Source organism: Cygnus olor, chromosome 5, assembly GCF_009769625.2.
Source record: "Cygnus olor isolate bCygOlo1 chromosome 5, bCygOlo1.pri.v2, whole genome shotgun sequence".
NCBI classification, from domain to species: Eukaryota; Metazoa; Chordata; class Aves; order Anseriformes; family Anatidae; genus Cygnus; species Cygnus olor.
In genome coordinates this window covers 29,064,355-29,077,282 of record NC_049173.1, presented here as the reverse complement: position 1 = coordinate 29,077,282, position 12,928 = coordinate 29,064,355, and the positions used below count along the sequence as shown (strand labels likewise).

The following is a 12,928-nucleotide window of genomic DNA, read 5'->3' as shown; positions in this document are numbered from 1 at the left end:
CAAGAAATATAGAGTACTTAGCTAACACACCTGTGCATTCACACCAGGGCTTTGTGTTCAGAAGCACCACGTGCTAGGAGGAGTGAAAGCGGTGGGCAGCAAACTGAGTGCCTTGGAGTTGATAGCAAGTGTAAATCTGTGCTGCAGAAAACAGGCAGCAAGCATCTTGCTCCCCACACTTTGCAGCAGGTGAGCCATGTGGAAATGAGCCTACCTGCCACTACTGGTTGCGCACTGGGACTGGTGGCTACTGCTGTACTCATCCACTTCAATACAGTTTACCATTTAAATATTTAGGGTCAAATTCTACTGTTAGAATTTTGTGTTGAAGTCTTCATGGGGGTGAATGGGAGCAAAATGTACTTTGCTTTTTTTAGCACTAAGATGGTAGCTGTTAGAATTGGTGGAGAAACCAGGTTATTTCATGAAAAAAAGTCAATAAATACCCCTTTGTAATCTGCAATTTAGAAAGCAGTTTTCTGTGAGAAATCCTGAAATGGGTATTTTCATGTTAAATCACACCTCCACTGATCTCAATGGAAAACTCCCATTTCCTTCACCAGAGGTACCATTTCACTTTTTGTTGGAATTTCTCTTAAATTAACATTTCCCTGTAGAAAACGTTTAGACCACTTTTTCCCCCTCTCCCCCCAGAAGGAATTGCTTTTTGCCAGAAGCATTCTGGTCAGACCTACAAACGAGCTGTAGACAGAAGCCATGAACAGATGTCCTCTTCGGGCCCCCGCTGTGAGTTGGAAGAGCTTGCTGCTCTCAGCTGCTCAGCACCATTCCCTGCTCTCCTCATTAGGCATCACCCCTACCGATGTGCTCATTGAACTGTTTGCATGAACATTTCCTACACCGCTGGCTTCAGGCTGAGCCAATCATCTTGGTGCAGACCAATGACTAGCAAACCAAATGTAGTTGATTTTGCTTAAAACAAATGAGGGAGATCCTACACAAATTGTTGTGAGAGTAGACAGGAGGATGGCAGCCTTTGGCAGGGGAAGAGCAAATTTCTTTGGGGACATGGCTGGATTTGGAGAAGTCTGTCCACAGGTAAAAACCTAACAATTCCTCCAGTATGCAGTGTGAGCAATTTGACTTTAGGAGGCACCTAGCTCCAGGACATTTGACTAGAAGTGCAGTTGACCCCCCGACCATAGTATAGACACTGAAAAGCTACAAACAAATAACAGAAAACAGCAACAATTGGAATCAAACTAAATTATGGTGTAACAACCCACTGAAAGACACACTCTCATAGATTACTTAACATCAGCATCCTCTAACAACTTTGCAACTCTAGCATGTATTTCGGCCTGTATAATCTGCCCTGCATAAATGCTGTGCTGGAGCCTAACTGCCCTCACCAGCCAAACAAACAAGCAAACCTACACGCTGCATGCATTCTTTTAAGGATTCCAGAAACATTCATAGAGTTCTCACATCTCCCTAACCACAACAAATAGTTAGTCAAGTTACCTTTGTTAAGCAAACCAATTTTCATTGCTTTCATTCAAACAGCCTTAAAATAGAATTCTTGCCTGCTTTATTTTGTCAGATATAAAGAAAACTGAGAAACTGTATCCATTGTTCCTTAAAAGAGCTTATTAGTGAAACAAAGACCTTTTTTTTCCAGTGAGTGCTGTTTGTGCAGTTACTTCATGACATTTATTTGGATTCAGTCCCAGGGGAAAAAGGCCAAATTCAGTTTCAGCATTTGCCTACTACAGCACAAACACAGTCATTAGTTAACAGATCTTTTTTGGCGGTCTTTATGTAGCCTCCAACATCAAAGCACGTGATATTCATGAAATAATCAAAGCAACATATGTACACTGAAGCACTGTATGTACATTATTTTTTCAGTAGCCTAGCAATCTTCAGAAATGTGAAGAGGTTCTCCTAGGCCTTGAGCCAAAGCCCTTGGAAGTCGATGGAAATTTTTTTTCCCTTTGACTTCAATGGATGCCGAGTCTGGCCCTTGGATAATCACTGCCATGTTAATGGCAAACTACTTTCCATTTTTGTATTAATTTCCTGCTCAAGGAAGATACAGGACCGAAAGCACTGGAGAATGAGATCACTTGCCCTGTTTGTACCCAGGGAAGAGAAAGCCTGGGTAACAGCAGCCAAATTCCCCCTCTTAAGGCTTCATGGACTTGTCTTGACCACGTGAAGGAAGAGTGATTGGGCACAGCTCTTCCCAATAGTAAGGACGCTGTTAGGAGAACAAATAACCGAATAGTCACTGAGGTTTTTGCGCTGTGTCCACCAGGACTGGGAACAAGGCTGATCTCATTTCTCCTCCCTCCTCTTCCTTTTTTTTTTTTTTTTTTAAACACCCTGCCACGGTACTGCCTGTACTTTCTGCTCCTGCGTAGTATCACAGCTCCTTTCCACATCCTTCACAGCCAAATCCCCATAACACTGCAAGTTAACACATTTGCCTATCCCTCCCAGCACAGATGAGCTGGTACAGGTGACACCATTTGCCATGAGTGAGGTAGGAGAATAGCCTTTTCCTGCTTTTACACCAGAGGGTGCATCCGTTCCTCATCTCTTGCTCTGCATCTGCTCCTGGGCACTGCCGAGGAGATCTGGCTTTTGAACAATGCAGAAGTATTTGGTAACCTGGGGGGACTTCCCTTTACTGAGGTTTAGAACTATCAAATTCCTTTTCAGCTACTTAGGGACAAAAGGAAAACACAACAAGGCTTGTTAAAGCTGCTGAAAGAAGGACCTTGAAAGAACAGTTTTTAGAGGTTAACTGTGTTGATTAGGCCCTGCTTTAATAACCATTAACTATTCTTGAGTCCAAGAAAATCACTAAGACAGCAGAAAAAATTATGGATACGAAAACTGGAGGATAATGGTTGGCAGAAGGATTTACGGGTGACATTTGCAAGGACACCAGTATGACTGAATCCTCCTAATACCACTGTTGTACATGAAGAAAGGTGACTTTTATAATGCCAGGAGTCTAGTTCAGAAGATTGAATGCACATTTGATGGTACATCAGAAAAAAATACATGCTAGCACTGAGAGCTGTTAAGTGACAGCAGTGATAGATTTAAGATTCGAAAGGTTAAATTATGTTTTGTAATACTGGAAAAGAAAGACAACACTTCTGATTGAAAAAAAAATAAAAACAATGACAAAAAGCAACATGGGGAGCCACATACACATGTTAACCTGGAAAAGGAAGGCGGCCTGCTAAAAAAATTATTTTGAACTGCTAGCCTGTCACTTGGAAAACACAACTAATATTTAATAAGGCTCCAAATTTCACTGTCTGAAATCATTGTGAATACATGGCCTGATTTGATTAAATTTATTTTGATGAAAGAAATTTGCGCCATTTACTTGCAAAGAGGTCCAGTAGACAAAATTTGCTGAACTTGAAAAAGGTGGTAGAGTTGGCTTGGGGGGACATGTATGCAGAGTGAAATCTAAAACTAAAACCCATAAGGACCAGTGATAAGTAGATTATTGTCAGCTGAGTGAAAGCAGAGTTCTGAAAAAGAGAGTGAGAGTGCGAGAGGTTGAGCAGCTGGGCAAAGGACTGCAACAGTGTCTGAATTTTACAAGAAGCATCTTACGGAATATAAAGAAGGCATTCAAAAACATAAAATACATGAAAGTCAAATGGCAAATAGTAATGCATTTTAAAATAAAATAACTTTAAGACATACTTGAAGGCTGAAAATAAAATGAATTTAGTGGAACTATTAAAGACAAGATCCAAATCCCAATGAAGTTGGTGGAAAGACAATCACTGACTCCTACAGAGTTGGACTGGAACCAAAAAGAACAACAAAGAAATTTCCAATGACTGAAAAAGATTCAAGAAAATCTCGGTGGTTTCTTCACATCTGTGTTTGATAACAAAGAACACTGGCAATGTTCATGAAGGATGTGCTTGTGGGTACTAACGAGGATAAAGTAAAAGAATCTGTGTAGCAACCAAGTACAGGAACAAAATAAAGATAGATAATAAGTAGCAATGGACTACATCCAGAGATGAAGCACAGCATTGTGAGTTTATCTGTACACTAACCATTGTCATGCTATGCTGAGGAAAATCTTAGAAATAACTACTTCACAGCATTTCTGAGCACACTGTGCATCTCATAATTAAATGTCAGTAGCTACAATTCAAATAGAATTCTAATTTATGTTGTTTTTGACATGCTTTGTATTTTTAAAGGAATAACACATATTTTGGCAAGAAATTGGTAAACAAAAATTACCCTTTAGCTATTACTTTCAGATGGACTTCTTTCACAGAAAAGAGCAAGCCATGGCATGATTTGTGATGAGACAGGAAGGATTTGGGCTGAAGGTCTGGACATCTCCTTGTTTCTGGTATCTTTTTATTTAAAAATAAATAAATAAATAAAAATTAGGAACAATAAGCTAAAACATTTCTGAATATGAAATATTGGCATGATTCAGGCACAGAGCACACTCACTGCATTTAAATATTTCATTATCACAAGGAGTTTAGGCATGCCTGAACAAAATTCTCTGTATCTTTGTGTATGAACATGCCTGCTGGCAATCTATGCTTCTGTGCCTCAACACATCTTTAGGAATTCCAGTGAATTGTAGACATAATTTCATAGCCTATCACCTTAATCATCCTTTCCTCTGTTGTTCCTGCAGGACATTGCCCCAGACAAATGCAAAAGTCTGGCTAGTGGATATCACTGCAGGGTAACTGCAAATTGCTAATGTGTTCTGTGGTGTACTTTGCTGTTAATTGTCCTTTACCTGCTGCTATTCCTGTTGCAGATGAAGAGGTTGGGAAGACAGAACAGTCACCAGTAAAGCATGCACACAGAGTAGCGAAGGAAATAAAATGGTATTTTCAAAGACAGACACTAATGCTGTTTAACTGAACAGCATCAGGATGTTATTCACCTGGGTAAAACAGACAAAACCTGACCATTCAGAAACATAATCACGCAGTGCAATGTTTTACTCCGTGAGCCCAATGACTGCAATTCTTCCAGCAGTCAGTCCCTGTGAAACTGCTAATCTCATGACCCAGCTGTGAACCGTTCCCTTCAAAAGCAATTCCTCTGGGCATTGGGCTTCTGATTATCCAAGAGAGCCAGATGCAACCAGAAGACCTGCACCACATACTTTAGCTGCTATTGAAATGCAAATACATATAAGGTATATTCCTTCTACTTCTCCTGGAGACACATATTTCAAGTTGTTTCATTTGCAATGCAAATTTATTATGGGAAAATATTGTGCTCTGAAGTCACAAAGAGGTAGCTTACTCTCAAAGGCCTACTGACTTTATCCTGATTTCTGCCCCCGAAGAACAAGGAAACTTTTACACCTCTGTTTTTGTAGGTAGGTTTGCAATAATGCCCTGCAGTACAAGCTCCAATGCTTCAGTCTGAGCTGTTTTAAAGGTCCAAAAAGATACAGCCTCTGGCTTTCCATCGTTTCCTCTGGGAGACTATGCCATGCCAGAGCTTTGCTCCCTGTTCTGTAATATGTAGTCCCCACTGGTATTTAATGATATCAGCCACAACAGATGGCTGGCACAGCCCTGTGCTAAACTCATAGCAGCTCTTTTAGGCATTTAGGAGCTTCAGAAAATCTTAGGGGAATGCTCTAGTATGGATTGCTACTAACATAAAATAGATATTTTTGTTGCACTTGAAATGTGTTTTACCTGTCACTGTTGCAGAACAAAAAGCAGCAAAGATTTTATCAATAAACAGAGTCAAGGAAAACATCCTCCCTAAACATGAACTGAGTTTTCTTTGTGCAGGTAATAACATTTTAACCCCCTTTCACTGAATAAATAAATAAATAAATAAATAAAATTACTTATATTTCAAGAAAAGACAAAGTACTAGGTGATGGTGTTTCATGGTGCTGCATGCCCTGGCTGCAAACTCCTTAGTGAATGTCCAGGTTTGGGCTCCCAACAGGGAGCACCAGCCCAGTGAGCAGTGCAGAGCAGCCGACTATGCTTCGGCAGGTGACAGGTAAAGAAATGGAGCTGGATGCCTGAACGAGAGAAGGGGCACATCGCTAAATTTGACCTCGAGACAAAAGCCTCCAACATACTTGCTGTATCAAGGAGAAGTGAAGTTCAGTGTCTCCGAAATCCTTCTCTAGAAGTCTAACACTAACCTCTGAAACATATTCAAGTGTCTGACTCCATCTGATTTCAACAGCAGTTAGGTACCTAAATACCCCTCCATACCTATCTGACAACAACAAGGGCTACTCAATTTACGAATTTAAAGTCTGAACCAAGAGTCATTTTTGATTCTTTGTCCACTCAGGCTCTCCTTTCTTCCCGCCCCCCCCACCCCCCCCACCCCCCATCTAGTCTCTCCCCAGCCTTCCAAAAGCCAGAAGCTTTAGTTTCTTTAGACCAGAACTACCAAAAATCAAGTATGGCGTTTTAAGATCCTTTCATTTTGCTCCTCACATTTCACTGGCTGTGAAATAGGACAGTGATGTATTATGTGCCTTGGTTAATGATGTTCCAGCCTGCACTACTGCAGTGCTTCCAACAACCCGTCACTGTGCCGCCTTAGCTCAATCCATTTTATGAAATGCTACTGTATTTTCTTACATGAAAAACAAACAATGCCCCTGAGCTGTGCACTGATCCCCAACAGCGATGCTGGGGAAACTAATAACGCCAAAGCTTGGGCTGCAGGAGCGTGAGCTGGAGTTTTTGTCATAACAGGATCTGGAGAGCTGCTGATTTTGGAGAAAGAGTGTATTAAATAGGCTTTTATAGCTTGAAGGGGAGGGGGGGTCTGTGAGAGTTTAATGAACAAACATTAGGGCTCAGACTATAAATAAGTCACTTGGACGACTGGTATGTACACACACTAGTGTAACATTCCTGTTGATTTTATTTCCTGCGATTACAGCCCCTGGGTGGAATGACAGCTAGGAGGCAGTGGGGCAGGGGCTGGCCTGCCATCCCCCCACCCGAGGTGGGAGCGCTCTTCTATGCAAGTTCAATGCACAGCAAAGGATGGGCTGAACCCAAGCAAACACAAGTTTAAAAAAAAAAAATATTGCAGCATTTCAATGCTTTTAAAAAAGAAACCTCACAATGTTTATAAAAGGGGACATGAAATGCTAGGCTACCTTTATGCACGGCCGCAATTACTTTGTAAATTCACCACCTCTCCTTTTTTCTCCAACTCCTCTCCCGGCCAGGTGCCTTTTGTTTCTCCCAGCCAGAAGGATGTGTAGGTAGGGAGTAAGAGAGTTCTCTTCTATAAACATTCCTTTTTCAATTCAAATTTTCCAAAAAAAAAGTAGTAAATATTGTTATAGAACAGGTCAGTTCCCAAGGCCACACCGGAGGCTGGAAGACTACTAGGTCTGAGCCTTCTCCTTTGAGCCTTTCTCCAAAGCTACCAGCTGGGCTGGAAAAACATTCCTGAAAAGAGCGGCTAAAGCTGCTATATCGTTACTTTGATGGGCTTCCCCTCCTTTTTAGTGCTTGCCAAAACAGAAAATCTAGGTCATGGAGAAATACCCAAATCAAACAGCAAACTGCATTGGCAAGAGAATCCAGAAATGCCAGGGGAAGAAGGTGCAGCTTTAACATATTTATCAGTGTTTTTTTTTAAATGATTTTTCTTGGTCCTTGGGACACTAAGAGTGGAAAAAACAGGAAGGAAGAGATTTGAAACAGAAACAGTGATAGATCGGCAAATACATAGTTAGTATGTTATATTAGGTACTTTTTATAGTACTTTTCCAAAATATGCCTGAATTTTTATGTGTTCAGCTCTGTGACCTATTTTTGGTAGCTGAATTAGACAGGAATTTTGCCAGCGATGTCTGATTGAGTAGGGCCTGACCACGGCTTTGCCATGCATATTGAAGTCCAATTTTCTAAAGCACAGTTCCTTAGGGATAAAAAAACCCAAGGAGCCTGAAGTTGTCTTCCTGTACTGTTGCTAAATTGCTTTTTGCCACTGTCTTCGAGCACTTACCTGTTTATCTAAAAAATTTTGGAGAACATGTTCAGTATCTCTGAATCTCCTAGAGCCAAATCCTCGAGAAGTCTAAAAACAGCCTGTACTCAGTGGGAGCTACACACCAGCTGGGAAGTTTCTTTTTGCCTTCCTATTGCCAAAGGTAGGTTCAGTGCTACAAAATGTTTAGTCGGTTTCATTTTTATGTTCTCAGTAAACACTAACAGATGTCAGCACCCATCTACCCTTAATCTAGAAATAAAACTCATTCACGCACTCTTTGCTATTACCATGATGTAAAATGGCCTTGGCCTTCAAAAGCTTTGCGATGAATGTGGTGTTATATAGTTTTAAAGAAAGCTTAAAAAGAACGAGCAGCAGTAAGTATTTAGCTTTTTTTATTATTAGTTTTTTTGTTGTTTTGTTTTTTGGGGGTAGCTTTTTTTCATTTGCAGACTAGAAAATGCTTTAAAAAGCAAGGAAAATATCATTACCTTGGTTGCACAGAAAAAACGGAGACTGTTCGCCTCGAGACTCCCATGCATGGCCAGCACTGGAGTACAACCTCATGCAGGCCTCAGTGGCAGTGAGGTGGCACTCAGCTGCCTGCTAACCAAACAAACACTTGCCTGCGACTTTTGCGTCTCTGCACCTTCCACGAAAATCTATACTGTTCATGATCCCACGTTATCAACGTGACTAACTCCCCTTGTTCCTGCTGATTTCAGCAGAACCTAAGGACCCTTCATGACATGCCCAGCATGCTGCACCAGCAGGGCTGCTTTTAAAGACGAGAAAACAAGGATTCTGAGAGTACAGAATAAAGTACCTTTTCTTCCATTTTAAACAAGAAAGAACTGAATCAAGCTATGATTTTAGAGAATAAAAACAATGTTCTTCAGTTACACGCAAGAATAACACAGGTAAATTGCACATCTTTGAGAACTAAGGATTATTCTGGACAGAGAAGATGTGAGCAGAAGAATCCTCACTGGAGAAAACTCAGCATCATTACCTGGAGCTACATTTAACAGAAACACTACCTCTCCATGTGGTTGGTAGTATTGCCTGGCTTTCTTTAGTGGTTGCTTTGATGTTAGTAAATGTGCACTGTATTAGAGAATTCGGAATAAAATGGTTGCTTCGCTCCTTGATGAGCTATTATTCATAAACAAATGGAGAGGTCACCGTGAGGACATGATGGGCGTAGCTGAAGTTAAGCACAGCAAAACCAGAGTTCTGGTTTCTAATTTGGGCAACACAGCAATTACTTCTCTCTGACCAACCTGGAAACCAAACAGAAGAGTTCACCTCATCCTTTTATTGCCCACACAGCTTAGTCATGCTTTTTGTTTATCATATTATCACCACATAATTGCTTACAAATCTTCAAAATTAGCCTTTGATACTTTGACAGACTTCAATATGGAAATGGTAACAAAAAAGTTTTAAATTTGCTGTCTTCATCCAAACCAAACAAAACGTAACCTCACTTTAGAGCCTTAGTTTTTTCTTAAGTTAATACAAAATTCCTTTTCAAATCATTGTATTTCCCAGGCAGACTGCTATTACTCAGTTGACTGCTGTATCTTTTGACACACGATGAGCAGGGACGAGCCAGGAGGCAGTTGCCCTAACACCAAAAACCTGATTTAGGCACTGGTGAGACTGCAGGCTGCAGACTGGCGTGATGCTAAATAAACTATCCCCTGTAGAATTCATTTATTCCAGAGCCCTGAAAAATCAGTTTGCTAAGGGAAAGTACGAGTCTGAAAGCTAGAGGCAAGTTTGGAGTAGAAACTTGTTTTCTAGCACTCTTACTAACTGTCCACTTCAGGTTTAGGGTCTTGCTACAAGCATCATCCTGTCAGACAGAAAGCAGCAGGCTGACCTGAAGCACCACATCAGCACAACGGGGACAAATACAACCTTCAGCCTGCAGTGAGCATTTTGCTGGGGCACACCTGAACCAGGCCAATGCTTCGCTTTGAGTCTAGCAGTGGCATATCCTATCCAAAACTGAGATAAGTGATAACGGGAGGCAGCATGGTGGTTGTCAGCCCCCTGTACCTCCTGCACACTCCCAGCAGTCATCGAGAATCAAAACTCCTGGAGTTCTACAAAAATCCAAGTCACCATGCACAGGAACAATATTTATTGCTTTTCTATTTCTGATCTTATTTTCTGCCATTGTATGACTTGCCTCCAGTCTAATAATACCACTGCTAAAATCCCTTTGGCCCTGGAGTTCAGAAACTGTATGTGAATAGATATTGTCCAAAGATCTTTGTATAAAATGAAATAAATAAATAAATAAACCCCACACCTCTCCGCAGCCTGACTTGCTGGTAAAAACAGTTAACTATTTTACCATCTGACCAACTGTTGGTATCCTGCTGATGTGCATATTTGATTTTCCTGGCATTAAGTGAATTTAAACGTTCTGGGCACAGACTCAACGTTCTGGTAATTTTCTTATACTTTGGCTTTCCCAAAGACAAAGGCAAAAGAACAGAGAAAGCCTTCCATGTGCAGATTCACTCCAGATTTGATTCAATACATACAGTTGGAATTAATGTGCCTAAAAAACAGGAAACCTTTTCATATTGGTATTGCAATACACACTTTTCTTTTTTGTAATGTTATTTTCATGCTGCATCAGACAAAAATGTACTGAAATTCTGAAATACTGAAAATCCTGTCAGAGAATTTGATGAAACAAAACAAACAAACAAACCTGAGAAATAAAATTTACCCCAAGATAAATGCAACATTCCTCATCCCAAGAAGTGAAAACACTGCTTACCTAGGCCTAGAACTGAAGCTTTACAAACTAAGGGGATGTCTGCATCTTTTAGTGCCTCTCTTATAAACATCCTTTTCTAATACTGTCAAAACACAAAACAGACTCCATCTTTCAATTAACTTGTCAGCATTTGAGAGATGCTAAGCTAAAGAGAAAAATACAGAAGCTGTATGTGGCCACATACACAGATTTTGTATATTCATGATGTTTTCTTTTGCTGTGTTGACGACCTCAGTCCCTCATTACCATTAACCACAAGAGATGCACCTGTAGCAACTCAGAGCTTGGAAATCAAGCCTTTAAACATCAGCTTCAATTAACATGCCTCTGTGTCACCTGATGTACCTCTGAGGCAGAAAAAAGTGGATATGAAAGTGTGTTTGTTTTACTCTGACATGCCTTGCAATAAGAAATTTCATTCAATATTTATCTAAGGATTTCAGTAGTAAGTACAGAGTTTGTGGCAGTTTAGGGAATGTTTTCACAGCGCTGTTGTTCCTGCCCTTGTAAAGTTTCCCTTATGATTGAATGTTCGGGGCTGGTAAAACCCTGTGTCTCTTTACTGCTCACAGATGTGTCAGAAAGAAATTTAGTAAATGCCTGTTTTTTATTACTGCTCTGCTGATCCTTTTTTTGTGGACATTCCAAAATGCAAGTTAAATCCGATGGCGAATGTATCTTCCAGATATTCACATTAAAGGACGTAATTCGTGTAACATAAAACATGCAACCATAACAAAGCCGTAAAATTTAAAAACAGATTTTTTGGAAGCAAGATCTAATTTCAACTCTCGCAAATGTTCTCAATTCAAATCTTGAAATAAACATAGATGCGTGCATGTACGGTTTATATATATCTGCTTTACAAAAATATATGCAGATAAAGGTAGCTTATCTGCAAAGGGGACCACCACCACATTCTGCCAGGTAGATGCAGGTGTACTGACTTCCTCTGTGGGAGTGTTTTACAAAGCTCTGAAGTGAAATTAAAATCTACTACAGTGTTTTGTTCATTTACTGACTTTGAATCATTTATATAGTGGCTCCTGATGTTTCATGGTATTGCAGTCAAACCTCAGAACTATCAATATGATAGAAAAACACCTATTTGTACAGCCTCCCAATCCTGTACAAACCACCTACAGCATTAACCTCATAGGCAGTCCCTCAAGTCCCTACGCACACAAACTAGACTGAAAGGTAGTCCGTAAACGAAGGTGTACCGAACACTGAATTCACAATCTGATAAAAGTTACAGGTGTTGGCTGGGATTAGATAAAGTGCGATTAAGAATTTGAGGTTACCTACACATTAACTTTATGAATAACAAAACAATTCATCACACTGTATGTGGTCAACTTTTCACAAGTACCAAGGTAATTCCCATTGACTTCAACAGTATAGTGAAATAATGATTTAGGGGTCAAAATCTTCATTTTTGATTCTATCAACAGTTATTTATTTATTAATATGCTCTTTCACTTTATTCTACCCCCTTATAAAGTTACGAGTTTGTAAAATGTTTCAAAGTAGGGATTTCATATTGTCATCTTTTTAAAACATAGCCTAACACAGTGGGAAACTGCTTCTGTTTGGGTGAGGGAAAGGGGACAACAAAGTTTAATGTACTGTATTTCACTATAACACCAAAACTGGTAGAAAATTGTTTTACCTATACAGCAGTCCAATACAACTCTACAGGCTCTTAAAGTTTTAAGTAATTGAGATGATATAAATTTGCTCCAAAAATTGCAATGTTTCAGCTAATAAAGTGCAGATAAGTTTGAAACTAAGAGACGTACACACTTGCTAGTCTGAGCTATGCTACATGTACCACAGAGCAATACTACAATCAGCATCTTGATTTTATAACTTTGCTCTGCTTTTGCAAACATATAATCATTTATTTATGTTACCAAAATGGACTTTTCTGTAATATATGACTAATAAATACTGATGCTCAAGCACCTGCAAAAGGAACATTGCTTCTTTGTAGCCTCTGCCATGAACATTTCACCTTCTATCGTCTGAAATGATCTAAAATTCTTCTCATCAAAGTGCATCTTACTGAGGAGACGAACCTACTTTAGTAGATTAAACACATGTTACAACATTCCCTCTATTTAATCT

The 12,928-nt window shown here is 39.9% G+C and overlaps 1 protein-coding gene and 1 long non-coding RNA gene across 2 annotated transcripts in view; one reads left to right on the top strand and one right to left on the bottom strand.

Moving 5' to 3' along the window:
- The window catches only part of KCNQ1 (potassium voltage-gated channel subfamily Q member 1), a 344,271-nt gene that overhangs the window by 63,591 nt on the left and 267,752 nt on the right, over positions 1–12,928 (bottom strand).
- LOC121070479 lies at positions 717–10,743 on the top strand. The gene is made up of 3 exons (XR_005820103.1): positions 717–727; positions 6,768–6,770; positions 8,401–10,743. It is a non-coding gene; the product is annotated as an uncharacterized LOC121070479 (long non-coding RNA).